This window comes from Triticum urartu, chromosome 7A (assembly GCF_056163025.1).
Source record: "Triticum urartu cultivar PI428250 chromosome 7A, HENAU_Tu73, whole genome shotgun sequence".
Taxonomy (NCBI): Eukaryota; Viridiplantae; Streptophyta; class Magnoliopsida; order Poales; family Poaceae; genus Triticum; species Triticum urartu.
The window spans coordinates 565,164,840-565,173,207 of NC_141879.1; the positions used below are offsets into that span (position 1 = coordinate 565,164,840).

Here is an 8,368-nt window from a genome sequence, read left to right on the forward strand (position 1 = left end):
GAGTTGATCTACCACGAGTTCAGAGAGGCTAAACCCTAGAAGCTAGCATGTGGTATGATTGTTGATGTGTATGTTGTCCTACGGACTAAAACCCTCCGGTTTATATAGACACCGGAGAGGGTTAGGGTTACATAGAGTTAGTTACAATGGTAGGAGATCTGAACAGCCGTATCGCCAAGCTTGCCTTCCACGCCAAGGAAAGTCCCTTCCGGACACGGGACGGAGTCTTCAATCTTGTATCTTCATAGTCCAGGAGTCCGGCTTGAAGGTATAGTTCGGCTATCCGAACACCCCCTAATCCAGGACACCCTCACTAGGCTTTCCCCTTCTCTTCTGGCTTTTTGCGGTTGAGTCCACGGATACTACCCATTTCTTTGACACCGATGCATATGTAGTGTAGATCCTTGCTTGCGAGTACTTTGGATGAGTACTCACGATTTCCTTGCTTCCTCTTTTTCCTCTTTTCCTTTCTTCTCGGACGTCGCAACCAGATGGTGGAGCCCAGGAGCCAGACGGCACCTTCAACGATGACTACTACTACTACACTGAGGGTGTCTTTTACTACATGGAGGCCACCGACGACCAGGAGTAGTTAGGAGGATCCCAGGTAGGAGGCCTTGCCTTTTCGATCATTGCTGCTTTTGTGCTAACCTTCTTAAGTCAAACTTGTTTAACTTATGTCTGTACTCAGATATTGTTGCTTCCGCTGACTCGTTTGTATTCGAGCTTATGTTTTCGAGCCCTCGAGGCCCCTAACTTGTAATATAGAGCTTGTATTATTTTAATTTGTGTCTAGAGTTGTGTTGTGTTATCTTCCCGTGAATCTTTGATCTTGATCGTACACATTTTGCGTGTATGATTAGTGTACGATTGAATCGGGGGCGTCACAACCTTGTACTTGTCTCGAGCAAGCAATTGCTCAACGTTGTTGATGTAGTCGTGCACCACGGCCGGGTCGATGGTGTACACCACCGAGAGATCCGTCTCCCTCGCGTGGGTCTCCACTCTATGCTCGCTGAACTCCATTGGAGCACCGCTAGACATCCCCTCTCTATGTGTCGTCGTGGGTGTGCTTGTTGTCTCGTGGGGCATGATGGAAAGGTTGAAGAGACTAAGGTTATAATGGTCGCGGGAATTAAAGGGGAAGCCGAACGGCCAGGAATACCGGCAGGCCCTGATGGCAGTTCTAATTTGCAGCGCGTAACTCCATCGTGCCGCATGTAATTGCATCGCGTAGCAACACGCACAATGCAACAGCATGCATATGGGGCCCCTGACGTGATCGTGCGCACGCCCAACCCATGGCAGATTGTGCGTGGAGGGACGCGAGAAGAGCGCTCCGCGGTCGCCTCAACGGCGAGCAACCATATATATAGATCAGAATAATATTCTGATCACAACCTGACCAGCCCCGCTAGTAGTACGTTGAACTTCCTTGTGAACTAGGTTGAACTTCCGCCAACATTGCCGAAATGGGGCTTGCGATATACCGTTGGAAAGCTATGGACACAAGTATCATGAGCCAAGTTAAATTTTTGACAAAATGTAAGCGGTTTAAGAGCAGTTTTGAAAACCGTTTTCTCTTCGCACAAAAAACGTTAATCGTATTTTTGATCGCATTTCTAAACCGTTTATCGGAATGAGGCATATAATACGGCATTGGAAAGCTGCTACAAAACCGCTCCTTCCACATGTTGAAAGTTTTCTCTAATTGCCTATGGTTAAAGAGTAATTTGAAAAAATGTAAAATTTCGTAAACCGAACAGCTGAGTTCGTTTTTTTGATGTCATTTCTAAACGGCTAATCCAATGGAGGCATATGATACGGCATTGGAAAGCTTATGAAAATGCGCTACTTTTTCATCTTGAAAGTTTTTTTTCTAATTTTGAATGGTTTAAGAGTAATTTAGAAAATGGTCCAAGTCCTACCGAGTTCGTATTTTCGAGCTAATTTTTTAATCGTGCGTCTGAATGCAGCAAATGATATGGCGTTGGAAAATTTGAACAAATGCGAAACTTTTTGGTATGTATTGTTTCTCCCAATTCTTTACGGTTTTAAGTCAGTTTCGAAAATGGCGAAAAACGTATTTTCGTCGTAATTTCTACAAACTTTATCGGAATGGGGCAAATAATATGCCGCTGAAAATCTACGGAAAATGCGAAACTTTTCCATGTTGATGGTTTTCTCTGATTCCTAGCCGTTTTCAAGTAATTTCGAAAACGTCGGGATCATGCGTTCTGCCTTTACCGCGAAATAGATTCTTCGAAAATGCACCGCGTGAAGAACCTGAACTTCTCGGCGCGTGTACCTGAACTTCACTCTATTTTTCACGTGATTATTTTGCCCGTGGCTATCCATCCACTGCTAGTAGCTCTCCATCCATTCATCGGAATTGAGCAGGTGATATACCGATGGAAAGCAGCTATAAACACGCAACTTTCCCGTGTTGATCATGTTTTCATACTCGCGATGATTTTAGAAGTTTTTCACCTAAAATTCATTCAGCGTAGTAGTTGAACTTCGTGTTGTTTTCACGTTGAACTTCTATGACGTATTTTTGTTTGTAATTTTCTCATCCATTTCATTAGTGTTACACAAATAATATTCCTTTTGTACAAACGTCTTTCACAATATATTTTTAACTTTCTCCGACCAAGGACTTGAAACTTACACAAATGATATTCCTGTAGTTTTTAGGTAAATTAGAAAATGGTGAGATCATGATTTCTGCGTTCATCGCGAACGGAAATGCACTGCGTGAAGTAGCTGAACTTCTGGGGCATGTCTGTTTGAACTTCACTCTGTTTTTGATGTGCTATTTTTTGCACTGCGTGAAGTAGTTGAACTTCTAGGACATGTCTGTTTGAACTTCACTCTATTTCACTTTATTGTATTTTTCGTATATGAAATACACACCGTGTAGTACGAGAACTTCCGGTTGTTATCACTTTTGAACTTCTCTCTGGTTTGAGAGAATTATTTTAAAACACAAAAACTACATTTTTATGTATTTTGGACATCTAAATACATGGTGAACCTCTCTCACAAGAAATTTTTAACTTTTCCTCGCCGAGCACTTGAACTTCTAGCAACCATTTTTTCCGTTTATGAGTTGTTTTTAAAAGTGCAAAAAATGGCGTTGTGTTTTTATTTTTTGAACAGGTAAATCCTAGGTTTTAATAAACTCCGAACCTGTGTTTTTTCAATTTGAACTTCATCTTTTTATATTTTTTATTAAAGAATTGTATTTGATTTTTATACAAAAAAATCGAGCATGGAAATACAAGGTGAACCTCTCTCACAAGGATTTTTGAACGTCCCGGACAGAGCACTTGAACTTCTTTCAACAAATATTTTAAGCTTTTTATTTTTCTATACTTTTATTCTCACCTGAAATGCATTCCTTGCAGTACTTGAACTTCTCGTTGTTTTCATTATGAACTACTTTGAACAGGTAAGAATTTTTTGAATACATCAAAATGTGTTTTAAATGATATAGATGAAAATTTTAAACCGTTCGTCGAAATGTGGCACAAAATATACCCGGTGGAAAGCATCTGAATCGCAGCAAGTTTTTCATGTAGACAAGTGTTACAAATTTGTTGTCGTTTGAGAGCAGTTTTTAAAATGGCAAAACAACGATGTTTTTTGCTTTTTTCAACATGTAAATGAACGACAGACGTCTCGCACATAAATTTATAACTATGGAGGATCACATGAACTTCTTCCAACAAACCTTTAAGCTCTTTGTTTTCTATGCATGTATTCTTACGTCAAATGCATTCCGTGTAGTAGTTGAACTTCCCGATGTTTTCACCTTGAAATTCTGTCATGCATTTTTGTTCAACATCTCTCACAAGAATTTTTGAATTTTTCTTGGCCGAGCACTTGAACTTCTGTCAACAAAATTTTTAGACTTTGCCTTTTTAATCTTTTTTTTTCTCATATGAAATGCACACCATGCAGTACATGAACTTCTGGCAGTTATGAAACCGAACTTCTCTCTATTTCGCTTTAGTAACAGAAAAGGTCTGAGTTTTTTATATACATCGAACCTCTCTAACCTTTTTATTTGAATTTCTTTGTGTACTTTTTAGAAATATGAAAATTGGAGTTTTGTTAGAAACATCGAACTTCTTCGTTATTTTCAATTGAACTTGTTGGTTTTATTCTTTAGTAATTGAAAATCCGAATTTCTTAAATAAATATCAAACTGCTATGCTTTTTCCAATTGAACTTCTTCGTTATTTTGGATTGAACTTATTGGTTTTTTTCTATAGTAACCGAAAAAATCGAGGTTTCAAATATAATATCAAACTGCTCCATTTTTTAAATTTGAACTTCTTCATTTTATTTCTTTTTAGTAATGGAAAAAAATTCTAGGTTTATAATAAACATAGAACCGCTCATCAATTTTAAGTTGAACTTCTGGCTTTCTTTATAAATTAGAGAAGATCCAATGAAATCCATGTGAATTGTTTGAACTTTTTTGTTTGTCATTTTCTTTGACCTCTCCATTTTTCTTAATTTTGAACGTTCAGAGTTAACAAGTCCATTTATACATGACTTCTCGATGATAGGTCCCCGACCGGCTCAAGTTTTATGCATTCGTATATATAAAAAAGGAAATAAAAATAGAAAAAATGTTGCATTCTTATGGACACCACTAACACTTTTTGTGAGCACATTATTCCACTGTAAACTTTTGCATAATTTTTGCCACAAAAAATGCGTTTTTTGTCATTGTCAACATCAAGTAGCATAACTTGATTTTTTTCCTGATGGAATTATACTAATTGAATTGCTACAGGTTTTTTTGTTGAACTGCTACTGCATGATGGCACAAAATCATTTCTTGTGCGCTCCCGTGTATACGCGCAACACGCGAAGCATCAACCTTCATATAAATGAACTTCTATCATTGGTATTTTTGAATCTTTTTTGCATTCTATGTATAATAAAATTTCTACTGTCACCACACAGAGAGTCCTGATCGGAGGCGAAATCTTCAAGAAAAAACGGATTAGTGCTCTCGTCGGCCACAAATGTCTCTATCTCTCTTCATAAAACACAAGGCTTGATACACAAGAACAATTAACACTCCACGGCATTGATGCATTTTTGGAAATAAACCTGTGAAACTAAAATCAACGGACTAAAACACCATTTTTTGCATCTACACATACAGCTGAACTTCAGAACATGTGCAAGCGTGTTCGGTCGATGCGCTAACGGAGCAAAGTGCATGCGTGCTGGAGGAGGGCGCGTCATAGCAGAGGGCAGGTCGCACCAGAGGGGAGGGCAGGCCACGCCGGAGCAAAGTGAAGGTTGCACCAGAGTGGTGAACCTCTCTCACATAGAGGCGGAGGGGAGGGAAGCCCGCGAACGGCGGCGCGCGTCGCCGGGTGCTGTCGTCATCGAGATCCCGGGCTACGGATGTAGGGATCATGGCGCGCGGGGGTTGAATCATGGAGCGCAAATGCTTGGCGCGGTGGGCGCATGGAGAAGGTGCGGGCGGCGCGAGGTGGCACTCATCGGCGTCGCGGCACGGCCGCGGTGGCGGGATCCAGCGGTTGGGCGCACGGCCGCGTCGGTGGGATACGACAGTTGGTGGGCAGGGCCACGACGACGGGATCCGGTGATTTGAGGTGGGGCAGGACATGGGAGGCGCTTGGAGGTGAGGATGGGGGCGCGGCGGCGGGGTTCTCTGTGAAGGGCGTGCGCCGGCATGGGGATCAGGGATCTGGGGAGGTGGCTCGGTGCAGGGCATGCGGGGGTGGCCGGGGAGGGAGGCGGTGGTGGCTTCGCGGGCCGAGGAAGGAGGCGGCGGTGGCTACGCGGGGGGAGGAAGGCGGTGGCCGCACCAGCAAGGGAGGGAGGCGGCGGTGGCCGAGCCGGCCAAGGAGGGAGGCGATGGTGGCGGCGTGATGCAGATTGTAGGAGAGAGGAGATGGGATCGGGGAGGGGAGGGGATCGTGGGGTGAGTGGTCAGGGGTGGGTGGAGATTGTTTTTTTCCTTTTTTTTCGTCCACGGTAGCAATTCGGGACGTCGGGAGCATCCGTCGCCTCCTATATAGCACTGATTGTGATTCAAATAACTATTCTAATCCTGGAATTAAAATAGTGTTGTCCTATATATATAGAGTGGGTCTATTCTAATAACACTCTTTAGAGTCTTATTCTAATAACAGTCGGCTTATTCTGCTAATATCCACCCCCATCCCGTGCCCCCGAACCCCGCCTTCTTGGCTTCTTCCCTCCCGAACCCCTGCTCCCCCACCTTCTTCCCCACCGGGGCATCGCGCCACCAGAAGCCTCGCTCCCCCACCTTCTTCCCCGCCGGGGCGCCGCGCCACCAGAACCCCCGCTCGCCCACATTTTTCCCTGCCCGGGCCCATGTGCCGCCGGAAACCCCGCTCCCCACCTTCTTCCTGGCACTGACGCCGCCAGAACACCCACGACCCACCCGCACTTTCTTCCCCCACCCCGACTCCAACCCACACCCTCTGCCTCCTTCCACAGCGCCGGCGACCACCCACAGCCGCCAGATCCGGCCGCCCCTGCCCACCCCCACCTTCTTGCAGCGCCGCCGGAGCACAAGACCCTAGCCGCCCCGGCCACGCACCGCCACCACGCCGTAGGATCCCACGCCACGGGATCCCGCTGCCGACCACCTTCGGATCCAGCGATCCCCGACCACGACCCCGCGCCGCCCTCCACCTCGCACGCCGGATCCAGGCCGTTGCGGAAGGCACCGAACCCCTGCCTTCCCCACCGCCCTCCTCCCTCCGGCGCCGGCCAGCGCCACGCCCGAACCTCCCCGTCTAGCCGACGGCAGCGATGTAGTGCTCCTCCGGTGAAGTTGCAGAAGCCGGCACGAGGAGATCCGGCGGTCTCCGTCCTGGGGAAGGTGGTTGGCCTCTGCCCCCCTTTTCCACCCCCTACCCCGTGGCAACACCACGAAGATGGCGCTCGGGTGCAGTGCGCATCTGCTCTTTGAGTTCTGAAGACGCGTGCGACAGCTCTCTGTCTTCGATTTTGCAGTGCACACAGGCAGTCCTACTGTACACCTCCACACCGAGCTCCTTCATCGTCCCCCCCCCCCCCCCCCCTCTGTGCCCTGGGGTGTGGGCGGACGTCCCGCGTCCTGCTGCCGCCGGTGAGGTTGCAGCTCGCGCAGTGCGCTTCAGTCCAGCATGCGGTTTCCATGTGCATTTTTACAGTGCGTATTGCTTTTTGTGCCGGTGGGGATGTATGCATGTTCATCCTGACGGCCTGACCTGACGAGCTGCAGGTCCGCCACCTAGGTAAGAGCTCATCTCCTCTACAAGATCGACTCGGCAAGCACAAAACAAAATGGAAAAGTTCATAGAAGCCGCGTTCGTGCACTGCAGGTGTTTAAACCACCGAGACACTCGAGCAGCTTCTGTGCAGTGCTCTTTGGCGAGCGGTTCGGCTCGCACGTTCCCGTGCAGTGCGGCATGTGTGTTCGTGCAGTGCGGAAACATCGGTGTTGTATGTCGGCGGCAAGAGACAAGTATACTGCACTAGGGGTGGAAGGCGTCATACTTTTTTTAGTTCGTTATAAGTGAAAAAATGCGGCTCAGTTTGTCCTGTCACAGAGATTTTTATTTTATTTTATTAGAGGTTCGCACCTCTGTCCTATGCAGTTCTTTTTGTTTTGAAGAAAATAACATTCAAAGAAATGCAGCTCCAGAACAAAAATAACATTGCAAGAAGTTCGGTCCCTCTATTTCTACCTTGAGGTTCACTTTCTTCAACCAAAACAAATGGAGTTCTCTGTGGTCCAAAAGATGAACCTCACTAGCTCTCACCATGCAGCTCATATGCATTTGTAAAAAAGTTTAAAAAAAGGACAAAAAATGATATGGTTCAGCGTTTCACTTAGACTCATTTTGCATTTCACTTTTTCTCTTGATGTGGTTCACTTGGCCTTATCTCTGCGGTCCACTCTCGTTCATAAAAAAGAACTTATTTATAAAAATAAAATAGAAAAAAGAGTACAAGAACCATGCAGCTCGCTTGCCCATCCGATGCAGTGCGGTTTTCATTCTGAAGCAGTGCGGTCGGCTGTATGATGGTGTTCATCCCGTAAGTGCAAAAAAAAATTGTTACGAAAGCGGAAAAAGGTAATGTGGTTTACTTCTTGGTAGTGTTGTGGTTCATTTACACCCGATGTAAAGTGCACTCTATTTTCTCGTCCTTGAACAAATTACGTTTGAATAAAAGAAACCATGCAGTTCTCTTACCCGTATGATGCGGTGCGGTTTTTCTGTCCTATGCAGTGCGGTTTTCAGTCGGATGAAGTACCCACGTCGATTTGGGTGTCGCGAAAAACACAGTGTCC

The 8,368-nt window shown here is 45.7% G+C and overlaps 1 long non-coding RNA gene across 1 annotated transcript; it reads left to right on the top strand.

The window, feature by feature from the left end:
* The first annotated feature begins 5,959 nt into the window (after window positions 1-5,959).
* Window positions 5,960-7,753, top strand: LOC147960465 (uncharacterized). The gene is made up of 2 exons (XR_015611094.1): window positions 5,960-7,307; window positions 7,395-7,753. It is a non-coding gene; the product is annotated as an uncharacterized LOC147960465 (long non-coding RNA).
* Window positions 7,754-8,368: the final 615 nt, after the last annotated feature.